This window comes from Vanacampus margaritifer, chromosome 1 (genome assembly GCF_051991255.1).
Source record: "Vanacampus margaritifer isolate UIUO_Vmar chromosome 1, RoL_Vmar_1.0, whole genome shotgun sequence".
Classification (NCBI taxonomy): Eukaryota; Metazoa; Chordata; class Actinopteri; order Syngnathiformes; family Syngnathidae; genus Vanacampus; species Vanacampus margaritifer.
In genome coordinates this window covers 52,294,649-52,315,876 of record NC_135432.1, presented here as the reverse complement: position 1 = coordinate 52,315,876, position 21,228 = coordinate 52,294,649, and the positions used below count along the sequence as shown (strand labels likewise).

The window sequence follows — 21,228 nt, the reverse complement described above, 5'->3', positions numbered from 1 at the left end:
AAAATCATACAAAACCTCTGAATTCATCTTAACAACAGCTTTTCACTAATTTCTGTAGTCCTTCATGAATGAATACTGATTCTCTTCTGTGTTTAATCAAAATAAGACATTTGCAAACATCCGTTTTTATTTTGTGAAACAATGACCAAACCGGTAACAGTACAAAATCAACCACCTTTTTAAAAATAAATAAATCACTATACGAACACAAATACAAAATAAACACCAATCACTGTTTAATAAATAGTCATCTAGGGAAAAAATACTTTTGTAATACATGTTAATGCTAAATTAAAATTAATCTGATTAGTCGATTAATCGATTGAATAATTGATTCAAAAAAATTGGGATAGTGACAGCACTACATAGAAATCTGATTGGACCACACAAAAAAACTACACGGGCCCCATGTTCGTAGACAGACATACGTGTGGTTGGCGTAAAAAAACGGGCACATCTTAATTTTTATCTCTTTGACTGCCAAAAACGTTAAATAACGTTTAGTAAAATCCTAAGGAGGAGTGCCAAAGACGTTAAAAGACGTTTGTTTCAAAACAGAGGTGAACCTAACCATTTTCTATTGTTGATTACTGAAGAAGGGAATAAGGTAGAAACAAACTTTTTTTTCTGATGAAAGATGAGAGTCCAATCTTTCATTTGGTAGTATGTGTGTTTCCATAGTCCAAACACATAATTTTCTGTGGACCTTGAAAGATTAGTCAAAATGCTTAAATCGGCTGGCACCCACGGCATCCCTTTTCTGAAAACGTCTGGCAGTCAAAGAGTTAAGCCAGGCCAAGTGTTGTTTATCGTGTTTGGGAATTTGGCAAACGGTGCTGCATATCACAAGGCGTTTTTTATTACAATCCCCTGCCTCACTTGATTTAGTGACAGAAAGCAGACTAGACTTTAGACCGTATGGAACCAGGTCTAAGTTGTGGCACAGGTAGCGTAACACAATTTTTGGTGGACTGCACTTTGCGCTAGACTTGTGTGGGGCATGAAAATAGGACCGTTACTGTTACACTTCTGGAACCTGGGCAGCCGAGGCACATTCTATGAAATGGTGATAAAAAAAAACTGTATGTAGCGCAGTGCTTCTGATAATGTAATACAGTATATACAGCAACAATAATATGAGTATGGATTTGTCTAGTATATACTGTTCATTGTGAGGCTGCTTTCTAGCCCAAATCACTTGTGGCTTCTGTCTAATGGTCCACGGAGTGTTTGCCACCAAGCACGTTTCACCGTGGGTATACCGCTATCTGGCTAAAGTGCCGCCATCCTGGCTTGAAGAGCCCTCGACTGGAGCAGGGCCTTCAGAACAGCCTCTCCACCTGGAGGCAGAGAGGGTTAGAGAGGCAGAGGGCAGCGCGCTGACTGCACACACGCATTCACATTCACACGTACATTTACTCCAAGGCGCTTCCTGTGTGCGCAGGCACAAATGTAGACATGACTGCCACATGCACACACACACGCGCACCTCCCAAGCTTTCACACACACACAGCCTGCTTCACATGTACAACAGCATTCCCAGCTGAGTGCGTCTCTCCAAGCTGGCAATTTCAGAAGAGAGAGACTCAAGCTAAAGTATTCAGGGCATCACGTTGGTTTCACCATGGGTGGTTGGGGGTTGAATGGCAAAATGGCCCCGCTGCAGGATCCTGCAAGATAAATTCTCTAGAATAAATGTGACTCTAATTAGAGTGCGACCAAATAGACTCAGATTTAGAGTAATATTTACACTTGGAAAAGAGTAAAGTAAAGGATTGGGAAAAAAAATAAAAGTCACTCGAGGATTTAGGAACGAACTTACGACTTTCAGCTTGGAAGAAAGCCGATCTACTCCCGGAGCCACACAGCTCCTGCTGTGTATTATTATATTGCTCGTGTCAGCTGGAATCTTTTACTCCAAGAAAAAACATCGTTTTTGGTCTCCTCTTGGAGATAAGCAAACAGTAGGAGGGGCATAGCTCAGATGGTAGTGTGGCAGTCTCTTAAACTGAAGGTCATGAGTTTGTTCCTCAACCCTTGAGCGACTTTTTTTAGTTTTTTTTTCCAATTCTTTATTTTACTCTCTTCCAAGTGTAAATATTAGCCTACTCTAAAACTGAGTCTATTTGGTCCCACTCTAAATGGAGTCAAATTTACTCTAAATAGAGTCAAATTTATTCAACAAAATTTACTGTGTACCGTAAGTGCACCACTGATTACGTTTACATCCATGACTTACTAGGTTACTTAAATAGATTGTTCCCTTCCCCTTTCAGATATTGGATGGATGGATGGATTTTTTTTGTATGAGCATTCTAATTGAATAAAATCAACTTCCAATACTTTGTTATTGTTGAAATATGTCCTTTTGGTACTTGGATACACTGATTTGCCCAGGTTTTGTATTCATAAGCTGATGTAGCATAAATTTATTTCCATGTCGGTACAAACACACCCCTCACCTGGCTGCTTCCTCTCCTGTGAATTAATGCGAAATTCGGGTCAGCATCATTCCACTCAAGCCAATGATCGAGCAATGAATATATACTTTACATTAGTGATAGACCAATATAGTAGACATTAGGGGTGTGCCAAAAAAATCGATTATCATAAGAATCGCTATTCTCATTTAGTACAATTGAGAATCGATTTTAAATGTCCCAAAATCTATTTGATTTAAATTATTTTATACTGTCTTGCCTTTGTCTGTGTGCCTGTATTTGAAGCGCTGTTCATGTTGTACCCGATTGATACACTGATACACTGTTAAGTTGTAGCCATATTAGAGAGTAGAAGGAAAAAGTCACGATCAAGTTATTCCAATAAAAGTTGTTTTTTTGCAGTTTGGAACCGTTCTTTTGAGTGATGCAAGTGCCGCGAGTAGCGCGCTAATTAGCATTAGCGAGTCAGACTGGAATAGGTCATTACAATTCCTTGCACATCTATAGATTAAAGCAAAATCATTGTCAATCAAATCATTTTGAATCAAAAATCTTTCTCAATCGAAAATCGATTCTGAATCGAATCGCCGACTCAAAAATCAGAATCGAATCGTGAGACACTCAAAGATTCCCACCCCTAGTAGACACCAATTATTAGTAGTCAAGGAGACCGATATTCACTTGCAGTAAAAGAGAAAATATTAGCATAAAAACAAAAAATAATAATAATTTTAAACATATAAAGAATTGACAGCTTTGTTTAAAAATTATAACAAAAATTGCAAGGAGCTTCCATCAAATCAGCATGTGTTTAGCTAAATTAAAAACTGAGCAAATAAATAGTTCTCTAAAGTTTTCTACTGTAAATAGTTTTCCAAAATGTCAACATAATTTCTTAATTTTATATTTTTTTTTAATAAAAAGGTCAAATAAAGTGTAGTTTTATTTTTTTTTTATAAACGAAAAGTTCCCTGTATCTCACTGAGCGACATATGCATGCAAATATAGCTAATTTGGGGGTTTCGTCGGGGTTCGTAAAAGGTTTCAAAAGATGTTCGCAGACGATGAAAAATTGTCAGAATATGTTTGAAATGTCTTCGTGACAAGTAAAAACTGTCAGTGACTATCTTATAAACCCTGATGAAAACCCTAAAATCGCTACGTTCGCGAGCGTTCACCGCATAGTGAGATAGCAGCTTTATTAGCCTTCAGATTTGTAAAATAGTCAATGCCGATAATCGGCCCGGCTGATAATCGGTCTATCCCTACATTACATGCAGGAGGAATTTGGGTTCTAAAAGTCAAAGGGTCAGGTCAAGGTGTTAGCACAACATTTTAAAAGTCTGGTTCCAATTGTTTCACTGCAATATTTTGTTGTTGTTCTAGTGCATGTAAATGTACTGTTGTGGGTGATACAAGTTGCACAGTAGATTCCACAAGATGCTGCTATAAATGAATCATGAGTAAATCTGTGAGGCGTGAATAATACATGGGAGAAGAGGTAAAAACAACACAAAAGAAAAGAGTACTGTTATTATTTGTTAATAAGACACTCTTGAGAATTACTAACTAGATCTCATTACTACAAGACGTGCTGGAATGCATACGCACACGCCCTACGTGCGAAACATATGCAGGTGTTTCTTTACATGACTATTTTTACCTGCGAAGCCTGCCGTTGCCTAGCAATGTGTAATTACATCCCACACTCTACCAGTGAATGATTAGACGCGATGATGGATGGGTTAACGCGGTCACCGAAGGATGCCTCGGCGCAAAGCTAATTACACCAGCATACATGTGTCATACACCTGATACATGTGATGGCCCTCACAGCGTTCTGCCGTAGCTGGGGGACAAGCGCGATAAAGGCGGACGTCATGTGTGTGCTGTTAATCAACAGATAAGAGATGATGAAGGAACTCAACTGTTGATTAATAGATCCACATATAGCTCGGAGGTCTTTTAAGTGCAGAATGACCAAGTGACAATTGGCTTCAATGAACTTGATTTAACTTGGACTGTCTTTAACACTGTATGACATAATATGTTGTATATTTTGTCGGAAATACAGCATTTCTACTATTTTGTTTTCTATTCTTTGAAAAGATAATAGAAAAGTATATATTTTTTAAATCCATTTCTGGCCACAATGATGTTTGCTGACATTACCAGTATTCAAACAATAATTTCTTAATTCTTAATGTTAAGGTAGAAATCAGCTTTCTCAGCCCATTCATCCATTTTCTATGCCTCACGTAGAAATTGGGGCCTTCTGAAAAGCATGTTCACGTCATGTCAACCAAGTCAACACTTGGTTGGAGCACCTTACTGCATCATTAGTCAGGTTTCCATCCAATTGTTTAAGAAAAAAAAAAGCAAATTTACTGAAAATGCGCAAAATGGACATGCGACTTATGCTCGTTTCCATCTGTTCTTCTTTTGCAAATATTGAGAGGGAACTCCGCCGTTGTAGGTGGCGGTATACACCATAGAGATGTGATCCACCAGTAATTTAAAAGAAGAAGAAGACGTACAGGAAGCGACTGCGCCGTGCAATGAAGTCGTAGAGAATTTCTTTTGTAATTCTTTTTTTTTTTTTTTCTGGAGAGCTCAGTATTGTTCATTCGGTAATTTTACCGATTTGACATGTCATCATCATTGCTCTCTTTTTTTATTTTTTATTTTTTTTAATTTGTATGTGGGTGAGTATGTGTATGTGCGTGCGTGTGTGCGTGCGTGTGTGCGTGTGTGTGAGTGTGTATTCATTAGTTAACCTAAAACCTATGAAAAAGTCCCATACCGTTCACCCAAACCGAACACTTCGGGTCGTCAGGAGACCCGATGAAGGACCAAAGAAAAGAAAGGAAAATGTGACTAGCTCTTTCCGCTCGTGCATGTGATCGGGTTATCCCGAATGTTTCAGAAACTGTCATTTTGACCGTAGCCCGAATATGGACTGCATGTAAACGCAGTCATTGAAATCCAGGACAAAGACCTAGCGCAATTTAAATTTAAAAATACCTTACACAAGTGGATGCTGTGTGTAGCCGGCCAGTTGGTTTGCAGACCATTCCAGCTACCCTTACATTTTGAAGGAAAACATTTTTTTTATTCTTCAGGAAATAAAGCCAATAAAAGTAATTTAATCAGAATACTGTGCTTCAGATTGAATGCATATTCGTAGGTCAATTAGTTTAAAAAAAAACACAGGCTATACCTATCATACTTTGGATATGCAGTCCCCAACCGTGTCACATAAAGACATATGTTGACCAACTCACCATTACAATATGAGTTATTGTAATTAGTGAGGGTTCAGCAAGCCTGTCACAGCTTGTGTTACTGGTCATCTTTTTTGTCTTGTAATGGTGGTCTGAAGTGGAATCCCTCCTTGCACTTGTGGGCATCGCAAACAAAACAAAAAAAGTCTGCTAATGCCTACAGAATCTGCCAGTACATATCACACCACTTCAATAGCTGACTAACAGCGCATCTTTGATCAACTCTATAAAATGTTTTTTTGTTCAGTCTCTCTAGATACATTTAATAGCTTCCTGGGAGTCTTTTTTCAGTATTATTAGTGCCTGTGCATCCAAACTTTAAGTGCAATATTATGTTTAGCCTTCCTACTGCTTTACTCACTGACATCAAATACCCCCCAAATTCTGGAACAGGTTTTGCTTCACAATCCTCTCTTGTGCATCCTTTTCTATAACATATTTTCCTTTCACTCAACACATGCACAATTTTAGATCAGGAGCTGTGTTGTGCATTCATGTCCACTTGTGCATACAAAGTGTGTGTGGGTGCTTGTGTACGGGCGCGTACGCGTGTATTCGGGTGCTTTATGGTCGCCACAGCTGCAGCCGAGGCTGTAGGCTGAGTAATTGCCTGTCTTCATTGGGACAGCTCAGATGCGAGCTAAAAGTCAAGTGTTCCCTTCCTGCCGTGGGCCTCATTTGGATTCCACGTAGCTAGCTAGCCAGCTAGTGCCAGCCTTGGGCCTGTATTATTCATGGCTTGACAGATAGCTCTCACTAAAAGCATTGGAAGTGGGCCAGGTGGTGACGATGTGAGGGCGAGACGTCGTTACACCTCACTTTCTGGCTCAGAGGAGGAGGATGGATCGTAGCCATATAATGGATTATTTGGAAATAAAAAGATAGTGGCATTAAGATTTTAGCAGAAACAAGTACAGTAAATTCCTCGGTGGGAGGAAGAAGAAGAAGGAGGTATATAAAGATAAAGAGTGGGCTGGGCTGAGAAAGCCAATCTGACAGAATTATACAGAGTTCAGAGAAACTGTCTTGGGTGAGTCAAATTTTAGTACTGGTTAGTGTCATTTCAAAGTAACTCATGATACTGTATTTACAATATCACACAATATAGGAATTACAATGTGTTACTCTACATTTAAACTAATACAGCCCATAGATATGAACAGGTGATGTCTACGGTGTCTACGGTAATGCTAAGCTAATGTCTACTATGCTTTCCATTACTTTTTCTTGAACTGCTGACCATGAATTGCCTTTGTCGCCCCTACCAATATGGCCACCACATAGGTGTGTCTGTTCATAGATGTAAAAACTAGATGTGTTGCCCATGCTGTGAGACAATGGGAAGAAATGTGAGATGCAGGACGGCCATCTTGGGACAGGGCTGCTCGATCACTCATAATATTACATTAAATGGAGCACCGATTTTAAAATAACTATAGATTGCTCAACTTTCTCCAAATCCCAACCGATTTTCATTTTTTGTTGTTAGATATGACACCAGAGATGACATGAACTATTACACGTTTAAAAAAAAAAATTAATTTAAAAATTTGCCCGAATCATAGCCACCTCAATAAGGTTTGTAATAAACCAATCAGTTTTTAAATCCATCAAGAATTCAGCAAGTTACGAGTGTTTGAGTAAACCATCCAACACAGACTACAGCACAGCAAACCAGAGCAGTCGCCTATCCTAAAATGGCCGACTAAAAGTGGCATTGCCGATTATGTCATGCTGAGACATCTAGTTTTTATAACTATGTGTCTGTTAGCCTGCTCTCGTTTGTACTGAATATCTATGATCTGTCTGATGATTGCACCACAGTGCCAGTAATATCCATTAAAAGTCAACAGCCAATAAACAAATACTTTAAAATAATAATAAAAAATAATTTAAAAAAAAACAGTGGCCTACCAACACTTTGACAACTTCCATAGCCGTTTGGAGCGCACTGCACACTGTTTTCTGTCCGTTAAATCCAAAATCTATTGGTTTGGGGTCCATAAAATATTGGTTCTAGTGTACTTGGATCACTATGAGCTTTCGGCGGGCGTCCGGGAGTTCTCTGTAAGACCTCATCAACTCCACTCGGCAAGCGTATCCTTGTCCTAATACTGTCACATATCCTCAAGCCCAACAAGCCACAAAAAAACACTATGGTGAATGGACAAAGCCGTTAGCCAATGAAACATAGGTGGCATGGCTAAGCTAAAGGCTATAGCTTGTATGCAACCGCTAGCTAACTAGCCTGTTGCAAGCTAACAACACTCGACAGATATTGAAATTTGGAAGGTAAAGTGCAGATTATTTTATCTACAGAAGCAATTAAATGCTAGCTGTGCTCATACACACTGTTTACGTTCCACCAAGAGCCAACAGGACTGCACTGTAAATCAATGCAGTACAGTATAGTGTAGTGAGTGCTAGCTGCGTGATGTCATACAGTAGATAAACACAGATGTCGCAAAAACAACAATTTTCCTCCCAATGCACTGTGAATGGGTGAATTTGCGTTGGGTCGATTGTACAGCTTTTTTTTTTTTTAATCTTATGTCATTGTGAACATGATCATAATATTGTGGCCAGTCAGTAGCATTTAGAATCATAAATGCAGCGATGAGGCTAAAATAAAGAGAAGTCACAAAGGCAGCGCAGATGAGTGAACCCATTCCAAACAGAGGATAGAGACGAGGGGAAGAGGCAACCATCCGCCTCCATCAAGCTCCCCTCGGTCTCCATGTGCAGAACCAGATAAGGTCGCATTAATCAAAATGTGCCACTTCCTCTGCCAAAAACACACGTCTGTGCCATCAACCCCCCTCCGTGCGGTATCTGTCACCCAAATGTAAATTTCCATATTTAATGGGAATGCTTTATATGTCTAAAAAGAGGCAGTGTGTAGGTTGGATCTGTCACTTCTGTCATTACCTTGGGGTTCATCCATCTTGGTTGTAATACTATTGTTACGATGTCAACAATATGATGGAGCTGAGAAGTGATTGGGTTTTCTATTTAATAGATGTGATCACTCATAATAGATGAACAGTGGCTGTATTTTCAACGCCACACTAATATAGGCCGACCTGGATCAAAATGATTTAGTTATGCAATTAACTAATATGATTTGGAAACTATACCATTTTAAAGCCACAACGTCCTTCTGCGTATTTTGACAAGCCTACCTTTCCGACGTTAACTGGCGTCAGATAAACAGGTGGTGTTTTTTCCCCATCCCCTTCTATTTTTTTGAACGCCTCCCCGAGGAGATACATCAGAGGGAATAACAGATCATGTGCTGTGAGTGTGGAGCGTGCCAGGGGGATCTGGGCACAAGGGGGGCGGATTTATGCGAGGGGGCGGGCGGCTGCTTAGGGCATGCTCAAGGCTTTTCAGATCTCGACCTGCGACCTCTGGACCTCCCAAAACCCCCAGCCCCAGACCTGTCCTCATGCCAACTAAATTGCATCAATGTCAAATAGCCTCGCTCTTCTGCTGGAGAGACGGTCGGTGCCTAGTAAACAGAGCTCATAGAAGGGGAATCACAGCGCAACATTGAAATTACACGCACACGCTACTAGAAATGCAATTCAGCTGATACACCATATACAGTATTTGTCTGAGAAATACGTTGTGTGATTTCTTTATTATTATAATCCTTTCATATCAACTGTGTCAAGCAAAAAATGAAAGTGGTTGGACGAATATGTGCAAAACGAGTTCACATGTATAACGGACCATTTGGTGTTCCACAGGGTTCAATTCTGGGGCCTCTGCTATTTTCATTGTATCTGGTTTATGAAAAAAAAACGGTGGTTGATTTATAATTATAGAGTTGAGTTGAGTGATGGGAGTCTGCGTCATAACTGTATGATGTGCAACGCCAAGATGAGCATTTCTAGGTAATCTCAACTAGCTACTCAACTTCCATAAACTGCATAGAGATGGGGAATACAAGAACACAACGCTTTCTCAATTCAAAGTGAAGAGAGACAGATTTTGATGAAAAGATTACTATCCCTCTGCATTTTGTTCACCAGTAGGCTAAACCCGAAACCTATGTCATAAAATCATATTTTATTTTTCAATAAAGAAGGGTTCCCATACATAGGAAACTGTTGGGGTTCAGTACCCCCAATAAGGTTAAGAACCACTGTTATAGATCAACACTAATAAATTAATGTAATTAGTTTTTTTAAATGGTACCTAAGTTTTGCTGAAAATGTAACAATAACAGAGACAAGAAAGTATGAAAGATAATAATAATGAAAGAAGAAAAAATTGGGTGAAATCACATAAGCGCCCAGTCTCATAATTTATTATTACATTATCTTAATTTATTCCTATACGCTTCTCTCTGTTAGTTCGTACAGGCAAACAACTGCTGTGACATTTGTCTAGACGAATAGATGTGCTGGAGGAGGAAGTCTTTCACAAATGTCTTTTGGGCTAGCAGCTAACTTGCTGCCCAGAGCGTGTGTGCATGCTTTCGTGTGAGTGCGTGTGCGTGTGTGTTAGAGTTACATGATTGATTGAAGTCATTACAGTGGTAGAGAGACTCCTTACCTGGCTAATCCAGGAGTGAAGCTGCAGGATGACAGATAGCTGAATTACACGCCACACCAGTCGGGTGCCCAATGAGCTTTACTCATGCTCGAGAACTCGAGACTCGACTACCAAATTATGCAAAAGGACATGTGTGTGAGTAATACAAACATTTCACTGCAGTACGGTAGATGCATACTGTATTACTGTCCTTTGCATAGTTCATCTAAGCACAAATATTTTAGGACTTCACACATTGTCTAAACTTGTTGCTGGTCATTTCTTCTATTCTACTGTATTTATTTATTTATTTATTTTAACAATCTATAGCAGTTCCCGGTGGTCTGGATAAAGGTTCTTATATACTGTAGACCTTATATAGACAGGTATGTGTTTCTAAATTATCTCCTTCTCAATACTATTTCTGTTAAAGATAGACCGATATGTTTTTTTCAGGGCCGATACCAATTCCGATTATTAGTAGTCAAGGAAGCCGATAACCGATATTTTGAAACATTTATTTTCATTAAAATGGAAAATATTGGTGTCAAAATTTTATTAAAAAATGTCTAACTCTAAACTCTGTTGATTTTTTAAGCATGTTTATTTTAAACTTTTAAAATTGAGTTGTTTTAAATCTTTGTCAATAGACATCTTTGTTTTAAAAATATAACAAAGACCTTCCAGCCTTCCAGCGTCATTAGCTTAGTCTTAAAAAGTTTAATAAAAACTTGACGACTGTTGTTTTCTACAGTAATTAAATATTTCCCAAATTTCTAAATATCTGAAACATTGTTTTTTACTCATCTTTTTTTTTTTATTTCCAACAAATTTGTAATAATAATGTAATTTAATTAAATGGCTCTGATAAGGGGTATATTTCATAATATTCCTGAATAAACTAGCAGTCAGGAAGTAAAACTCTTGTAATAATAAATATATATAACTTCTTGTAAATATGATTGTCTTGTAAATATAACACATATAACTTGTCCAAAACTGCTACTTACAACAGATTTTCAAAAAAAAAAAAATAATAATAATAACAATTACACGATTCCTATGAAAACAGGCTGTCTGAGGCTATTCCAAGTAGTGTCATTTAATTAACTGAAAAAAAATCTTTAACGCTCTAATTTTTTGTGGATCTGACTACAATGATATGTTTAACCTAAAATAATAGCTTGTCTTTAACAAAAAAGGATATGTCCATTTTGCATCCTGCCGTTGTGTAACCGTTTTAAGTTTGCTTACTTGTGTGTGATGATATACTGTCAAATGTCAACAAAAAGGTCAACAATGCAGATTTTTATTTGTCCGGTTGTGTTAATTGGATTGCATTGGCTTGACATTACAACATTTCCCCAGACTTCAAATTATATAATGCAATCTATAGTGGTCCGACTTAAGTGCTGCTGCAAAAATAAAACAATACACCAGTTGAGCAGCCCCAAATCTCTCACCCCCGTCTTTTATGGCCTCTGCTTCATCCCAACGAGAAGCCAACAGTCGCTAAATCGCCCATCCACTAAACTGCGGCGCCTTGATGGGTTGTAGTATCAGCAAGGTGCACAAACAGCCTTTGAGGGGGCGTTCACCACCAAGCGTGATGTTGAAAATTAAATAAATAAATAAAGGAAAGAGGGTGAGCTTTCTGGGTGGTGCAGGAAGAAAGAATGAAAGGTGGGAAGCTGCCTGCATGGATTGACGACTTGCCCCTACTCGACTGTGCTGTCGCTGATGTTCTGACTTAGAGGCTCAAACTAGGTAGCCAGTGTGATGAGGACACTTGCAGTGGCATGGATAAAAAGGAGTCTAGCAAGAAGCAAGAGTGTTTTCCTAAAGCTGAGACAGGGCTCATTAGCTGCAGGCTACAAATGTTGAAGATGTGCTGTTGAATGAGAAAAACAGGCTTATCGAACCACTGAGCTGAACAGCCTGCTGCTGGGTTGTCATTCCTCTCAGCTACCTACATCGCTGTGTTCAACATAAAAAAATGTTGTCGTCAAGACATCTGAGTTGTTTGGTGTCTTTCCAGACATGAGGGGACTATAAGTAAACAATTCTTAATTTGTTAAGACCCAAGTGGACATGTGGGGAGAGCTTATGTAATGTCCATTACGTTGCATTGATGAGGGATTATTTAGACAGCGCAGCTAGCACTTTCATATTTTACAAGTTTTAGTGGGAGGTGACAGCCGTGCTGCTGTGTGCGCAAGAATGAGCCACGCGGTGGCTGAGATGTGAGCTGGAGCCTGAGCCGCCAGAAAACGCCCCAAATTGCAGTCGTCTGTCTGTGCCATGTGCTGAGCCTCCTGCACCAAGACTCTTGTCTTTTGTTCTCCCCCTGCTTGCGGGAGAAGCCTGACAGCTCTGAAATTATCCGCTCTGCTCTCTCTCTCTCTTTCTCTTTTCTCTAAATTTTAAAATGAAAACAGACTACATAATGTAATTTTCCATAACAAATATAGAAAGGATTAGAACAGAAGGAAATACTGTAGAATACTTTTTACTTGTGTATTTATCTTAAAGTAGTTTAATCTTCTTAGTATTTTAAGATTTTTTTTAACACTGAAGCATAAAACAGAATGAATGAATGAATGAAAAACAATGACCAAACAGAGGGTGAATGTGTATGCGTTTGTCTTATTGTAGATGTATATGTGTATTAGTATCATTTGGCAAGGCATATCGCCTTCCCATTTCCTTATTTGCAACTTCCTCTGTTTACATTCCAGCGCAAAGAAGCGCTCCCTTCATGGTATTTAGCATATAGGCGGATATATCTCTTATGTGTGACAAATTCGACCTGGAATAAACTGACCATTCGGGGTTCTCCCGAAATTCCCAATGGCCACCACACCCTTGGCAGAATCCAGTATGAGCGAGAGAAAGAATGCAGCACTGCAACTGGCATAGACAAAGGAACGATCTGACGCCTTCCTGGTATGGCCGTAGAGCTAATGACTGAGAACTGATTACCAATTGCTCACAGGTGTGCGCCTCATTGCTCAACTCCCTGCTGGGCCGCCTCGGCGAAACAAAGAAAATACACGGGGAAAAGCCAACTAACAGGGAAAACACAACGCAAAGTGGAATACGGCTGCTAACCTTGGCATAATTAGACCATTATAATTTATTCAGTATTGGAAAGTGTGGCAGAAATCCTCAGATAAGCTACAAGCAAGTAGAAAAAAACGATCATCTTTATTTTTATAAATAGTCACCAAATGTGTCCTTTACATTTAACCCATCACAGCAGTGAACCGCAAACACACATAGTGGCACACACTGGAGCAAGGGGTGATTTAATGCCCAGGGAGCAGTTCAGGGTATTGGTATCTTGCTCAAGGACACCACAACCGTCTAATGAGTGCTGAGGGTCGACTGTCCATTGCCACATCCTCTATAATTCTCTCTGTCCACACCTTAGAAAGTTGACAATTTGTTTCCCCACATACTAGGGCGTTCCTAAAGGTAAACAAAAAAAAACAAAATTGGGCATATACCGTAATAACTAATATAATAACAATACTGTTTATGTTATGGCATGAAGTGTCAAAACAGTCATTTGAACTGTCGTAATAGAAATGTGTTGTATGCAAAATTGTCTGTGTGTGACAATAACAGCAAGTGACTATATTCGTCTTTTGTCTGAAAGAACAGAGAAAGAAACATTCTCTAGGCCTTTACTTACTTGTCTGACTACGGCTCCCATTTTTTTCTAAGGGCCTGGCTACCCTCACAGTCAACCAGTGAGGATAGCCAATCCCTCATGGATTTCTGGAGGCTATCACCATGGAGACGGTGCTCTGCCACACGTGTCTATAGATCCTGCTGCTGGATAGAAGCCACAACCAGAGGTGCTGCATTGCCTGCATCTCTCGTCTATGGAGAAACAACAATGAGCACAGGTTGTGGAAGGGATCAGATTTGGGCGATTTATAGTGTACTGTATATACTCTTAAATATTTACAGATGGAGCTGCAATGGAGGGAGGAGAAATTTGACATGAGAAAGTTGTGTGACAGGAAAGGAGGATTATGGAGAAAGAGAGGGAGGAAAATCTGCAGCGAGAAGAGGCAAAGGGGGAAGAAGCAGCCTGATCCTTGTGTCATGGAGACAAATAGCATGTGATGCTAATGACTGGCTAAAGCTTTTGCCCCTGCTGAGAAGAGCCGCTAATATGACTGCTAATAAAGGTGCCATGCAACGCTGTCGCATTCCAGCAGTCGCTCAGCTGTCACCCAAAATTAGCCAAACGGGAGCCCTCCGTCTCTTGCCTCTCCCCTCTCCTGTCTCACATTAAGGCTCCACAAATGGGCTTTCCTCTCTTGAAGTGTTATTTCTGCATGTAAGGGCCACTTTCTCAAAGTGTAATAGAATTTGTTCCATCCCATAATGCTGAGGGTAGCCACTCCATAAAATATGAAGTGGTCTTTTTGCAATGTGAAGCCCTTTTCCTCCTTGATTGCTACCTCTCTGGCACACTCTTTCTTGAGGATTTCCCAGGGGACACAATTTTTAGCAGAGAGGGATGGGGGTTCTATTTGTGGTTTTTAATCATTAAGTGCGTCAATTTGAGCAATCAAATTTTCCTATCAACATTGTTCTTTGGTGTAGTTGCAATGTCTTGAAGCAGTAGAAGTCTAAATTGTTTTTGCTGCATTGCATGTGTAATTCAGGCTTGCAACTTTTCTACCTAAATAGGGTCCTAAGACAGGGAGAAGTGAGAAAGAAAACAAACAAACAAAAATTGTGTGCCACACTAATCATGCAAGTGACTCACTGTAGCGATCCTTGGTGGAACAAGTTGAAAATTTTTGACCTAAATGTGATCCAAAACAAAATAAGTCAGATTATATGTCCATGGTAGTTCAGAAATATTATTGTTGTTGTAACTTTATTTACAAATTCAACTGTAATGATGACAATTTGGCCATTTTGGAAAATTACATACAATTTTGTATCTGATGCAAACCACTAGTAATTTTTGTTTCTCAAGACACACCAAATGTAACAATTAATGGGGATATATCATGAATATTTGACTTTTTATGCACTATTGTGCCTGCCTTGCAGTCAGGTGATCCACGTTCTAATCTCCTTTGGAATGTTGAGTTTGCGTGCTTGCTTTCTTCACCTCCGCTACGTCTCGATACCGTAGATAAGGGCTTGAAGAACAAAAACAAAAAAAACTGTCTTGTACCACTACTTTTCAGCTGCATCCCTATGGCGATGCTAAGCTAATGTGCATGCTTTCCTTTCCTTTGATGTGACAGTCGCCTCTGCCAACGTGGGCACCATATAGGCATGTCTGTTAGCTTGCTCTAGTCAGTACAGTACTGTATATGTGTGAGCGCCGCTTCCTGTCGCTGTGGCTGATTGCTACTTGGTGTCACTGTGGCTATACAGTAGCTGTGTTGTGTTGGTTGTTAACTCTTTCACTGCCAGACGTTTTCAGAAACAGGATGTCGCCAGTGCCAGCCGATTTAAGCATTTTGACTGATCTTTCAAGGTCCACAGAAAATGTTGTGTTTGGACTATGGAAGCACACATACTACCAAATGAAAGATTGAACTCTCATCTTTCATCAGAAAAAAGTGTTTGTTTCTACCTTATTCCGTTCTTCAGTAATCAACAATAGAAAATGGTTAGTTTCACCAAAATGCTTTGTTTTGAAACAAAAAGCGGAGAAAAAGAGCTTTTTGTGAAACTATGTTATTTCATGCACCTAAATAGTGCTTTACTTCTGTAATACACCACCACCAACAATGAAAAAGTGTTTTTAGATTGCAAAATACGTTTATTTCCATTCAACAGTGTAACAATTTGACAAAACAATTTCGCAAACTATTTACAAATGTGTGCAACCGTGGTACTATTTACAATTATGTGGATGTTTCAAATACAGTTTTTCTTTTTGTAACACTGCCCTGCGTGCAAGGAGACGGAGCAGGATTTGCACAACAGATACGTTTCACTTCGATTGTCCGTTTCGCGTGCACACGTTACACTTTCTTGACGGCCTTTTTTTCCGGGGAATAGCAAGTAGCAGGCTGTACCCACTACTCCGATGAATATGCATTGGACTCGGGGCACTCTTCGTCGTCCGATTGAACGTCCGCCTGAGCGTGCTCGGTTGTGCTCCGCGTTTTCCGGTGTTAGCATCGCTAGCCCGTAAACCTTTATGACGTCGTCATAGCCGCCGCGTCAGCGCTTCCAACTTCGGCGTCAACCTCGGAGTCACCATCATCATCATCGATGATGATCATTGTCGTCATCAATGTGCTCTTCAGCGTTGGTCGATGCCTTTCGTCTTTGAAAAAAATTCCCAAGTGTGAGCTGCTTGCAACCGGTCGCCTTTGTTCGCTTCTTCAGCCATCTAGCTCCGCCTCACGTCTTCTACTGCCGCGTCAACGCTTCCAACCTCGGAGTCACCATCATCATCATCGATGATGATCATCGTCGTCATCAATGTGCTCTTTAGCGTTGGTCGATGTTTTTCGCCTTTGAAAACAACTGCTCGAGCATGAGCGGCTTGCAACCATGTTCTCTTCCCTTCCCCAGCCATTGTCCCCTCTAGCTCCGCCTCACGTCTTCTACTGACGCCTACCCAATCTTGTCAAAAGAGAGTCATTGCTGCCATCTAGGGGCCAAAAATAGTCATTAGGCTAACTAGATCTGCTTGAAACTTTCACCACAGCTGGCCAAGGCTTTCCTCCACCCGTTTCAAAAAAAAAAAAAAAAAAAAATTGGATGACGTCTTTTAACGTCATTGGCGGCCCTCCGTAGGTTTTTATTTGACGTCTTTTAACGTCCATGACAGTGAAAGAGTTAATAAACAGAAATGTCTCAATGGGGCAGCATGGCTCAGTGGTAGAGTGTTCGTCTCCCATCCGTGAGGTTGTGGGTTGTGTGTGTGTGTGTGTGTGTGTGTGTGTGCGTGCGTGCGTGCGTGCGTGCGTGCGTGCGTGCGTGCGTGCGTGCGTGCGTGCGTGTGTGTGTGTGTGTGTGTGTGTGTGTGTGTGTGTGTGTGTGTGTGAATATGTGAATATGAGGCTTCAATTGTAAAGCGCTTTGGGCACCGGATGTTGTAGTTAAGGCGCTATATAAAAGTAGTCCATTTACCATAATCCACAAGAGACACTACAATATGTTAGCATAACCAAACATGACATTGTGTCACAATGGTAGGTCAAACACACACCATAACCTGAGGTGCTAATGCTAACTTTTATGTAACTGCCTCTTATGCTGTCTCTTGGTCACCCAGGTTGTCATTCTAAATGAGAAAAGGCTCTCAACTAATCTGCCTGGTTCATGAAAGGTTATAAATAAATAAAAGATAATAATAAGATTTTTTTTAATTCAGTTTTATTTTTAAATTGGATTTTCATTAATATAACAAACAACAAACAAATAAATCAACCTCCAAACAAAACTGACAGGTGAAAAGGCAATTCAGCTTAAATAATGAAACCAGACAAGCTGTAGGGTAAGATGTGATACAGTAAGAGTCACCGCAAAAATATCCTTAACATGTTACAAAATAATAATAATAATAAAAAAGCTTCCAGACACTATGATAGAAATTGAATCAATCAGGCATCAGCCCTGGTTAGCTATTGCACTGCATTAAGAACAGTGATTCTGTTTACATCATGGATGACCCGGATTACCATCACTGCGCTTGTGACATGGAGTCGGCCAGAAGGAGCGGCGGGAGACGAGTCCGTTTCGAGAGAAAAACAAAGGGGCACATAAATAACAAATAAACAACTTTGACTTCTAAACTAATTATCGACGATTTTCATCATATTACAACTAGTTTGCTAACCTGTTCCACTGTTTCTATGATTTATTCAGTGATCACCGAGATTTATGCTATTGTCTTGTTAATTGTACATTATTTTTTATTATTGCTTTAAATCCAACTAAATAATTGTAACGCCAAGTAGTGTGAGTGGGCTGAGATGTGGCTGAGATAAAGAATGTTGCATTCAAGGTCACACAGTGACAGAATCAGTGAACGTGGGATGGAGCTGTGGAGGCTTCCTGTTGTTTAGTCATCAGTGGGGTTCGGGAGCATTCGGGCAAATATTTCTCTCCCGGTTTCATAACAAGCTGACAGCTCAGGGACGTAAAGGACACCTGAGACCCAACATGTCCTGTAGTCAACACAGCGGGATTAAAAATCATTTACATAAGATTTCCTGTGCAATAGTAGCTTCAAACGAAGCTGGATCATTTTAACTGGAAAAGCCAAATATATGTAATAATGCCGAGGAGTTGTTGGTTGAATCACTGCATGTTTACTTTATGAAAACCTTATTTGTACAACGATGACCTCAAACAGTGAGTGCACTTGACTCATTTTAAAGATACAATGAACAGCTGAGCAACCCCAGTGTTCGTGATTTGCAATCCATTAGCTGAGGAAATTATAGCTATTCAACATTTTTTCTTTATGAGTAATTCCGGAGCGTAAGTACAGTACATTCAGACACAAATCTATGTTTGGCTTTAAAGCTGCTTTTTTAATTTGCATCTGCTCCAATTAGGTTATGCTTCCATTGGAGATGTGATGCAAAAACCTCGATCATTTTATCCCTGTTGCATTTTGGTGAAACATGTACAGTGCATTCAGATTCCTCAGTCCACCCCATCCTTCTCACCTGTTCTCCTCTCATGACTTGGCAGCAGCTAACCTACTGCCTATGATTTATCTCGAGGGTACTGGAAGGGAGGTGCTGCAATGAGTGGCATTTTAATGTGATTTTAAGGTGTTTGGCTGAAAAGACTATTGATCACAGTGCTGCAGCTTGCTCACACACACGCACGCACACACTGCCCCTTGGACCCTCATGCAGCCCTGGGGCAGAGGCCTGGCTGTCACGCAGGGAATGAGTTTCCATGTGGGTTTGGATTAATGAAATAGGGCCCCTGGCTGCAGAGGAGGCCAGGGGGTCAGGCCATTAAGGAATCCCTGGGCAGAGTGAGATTGAGCCTGCCAGGCAGAATGGACGCTGACTGACTGATGGACGTTCAAGGAAAGGGGATGAGGGAAGTGAGAGGATGGCAAACTTGACTGACAGAGTTCCGCAGATCTTTAAAAAGTTTTGAAAGGCATTAAATCCATGAATCGAAATACTGTACAAGGCCTTAATTGGCATTATGTTATGTAGTTCCGTGGTCAGGACAGTAGACCCCTGTGATGTTACCCCAAGTCCTAAAACCTTGTAACTATGTATACTTCATATTTTGTTAATGTAAGTTGCATTTGTCAAATACATTTGTTAAAAAAAAAAAAAAAACTTTTATTGTATTCATCTTATTAGTTTTTTCCTCTATGCACTCGATTGATTGTCTACGTGTAATTTTTATTGCTAAAAGGAAAATTCTATATTCACGGGCAAATCCATGCTTGTGTGGAGGTGACGTCAAGAGGCTAACTACTGCCACCTAGAGGCTTGACATGCATGAATGACGTGAAATGAGCTTAAAGGAATACAAGACTTATGAAATACTAACCAGCTATTCTGTGAAATGGCTAATTTCAACTCTTCCCTGAAAAAATTGTCAATTTATGTTGAGCGATTATGATTTTAGAGCACTTTTTATGAATATTTTTGTTTAAGTATTAAGTACAGTATCGGCCATTTTGGACAGTCACACGATCATCGTGAGTGTCCGCTAATGACAACAAAGACACTCACGAGGAATTATTGCGTCCCAAAGCGGACATCAAAGGTGGAATTCCGCACTTCTTCAAAAGCAGTACAGCCATGGAGTACTCGCCAAAGATTTGTGTCCACAGCCGAAAGCGGGGATGAAAGTGGCTGAAAACAACTCATTCAGCCGGCCGGCTCATAGCAAATCGGAGTTGGGGACCGTCTACAAGTTGCGTGTTACAGAGGCTCAAATTACCAGTCAAGTCACCATTGACTTTGTTCAGTCCCTAACCTGGACGGTAAACATCCGGGTGACTTTTACTCTACAGGCCATGCTACATGTGTGCTAAAGATGCTTTAGCCACTGGCTTTAGCCCACATTAAGAGAGGTCACCCAACCCCCACCCCCACCCCCACACGGAATGACATGAAACCTGACGAGCTGAGGATTTTACTCTGATCAGAATTAGCGTACTAATTGGAATAGAAGATGGTCTTTTTCTTGCCCATTACGTCAGCAAACTCCCATTCAAGTGAATGACGACAGCTATCGTTTACACACAAGATACGTCATCACGGTCACGTGACCAGGATAATGGCGTTGCACACGGTATGTTTTGATTTTTATACTTAATCAGTTTAAACGAAAATTCAGGGAATAGGATGAATAAGAATAGATATTTGCACTATTATTCTTTATACACAATGCCTAATCCAATACTGGAAAATAAATTATTAGTGGTGTGTTCTTTTAAAAAAGCATTTTTGTGTTTTAGTGTACGTAGATAGCAAAAAAAAAAAAAACGAGGCAACATGGACAGAAATGTTTCCAAAAGGGGAAACATTCGGTTTTAAAAATACCCGGCTAGGTGTGGACAAGGCCAGAAAGTCGTCAATTAACCTAATTTTGTTGTCACCCAGTGCCAATTGCTTTTTTTTTTTTTGCTTTTTAACAAATACAAGCCTGATCAAGGTTTCTAATCCAAACTGTACTGTGGCAAACTGAAATGTGGTGAAATAAGTGAAATATTGACAATTTTTCCTCAACCAAAGAAGCAACAGACATTAACTTAAGAAAATAAATACAGTAGTTATGCAATCAATATATTTTTCACATACAGTACACAAGCTTGTGCCATTCGTTCAGTTAAGACATATTTTGTGTGTAAAAGTAGAGCCGGGCCAGGGGAAATATCCAGAGGTTGTGTGAGCGTTTGTAAAATAGCAGCCCAGGGATATTTCACAGCCGAGTGAACGTGCCCAAAACGTGTTTAGCTGCAAGCTTG

At 40.0% G+C, this 21,228-nt stretch overlaps 1 protein-coding gene across 11 annotated transcripts in view; it reads left to right on the top strand.

Annotated features, from left to right (window-relative positions):
• The window catches only part of myt1lb (myelin transcription factor 1-like, b), a 136,144-nt gene that overhangs the window by 62,835 nt on the left and 52,081 nt on the right, over positions 1-21,228 (top strand). The window lies entirely within an intron of this gene.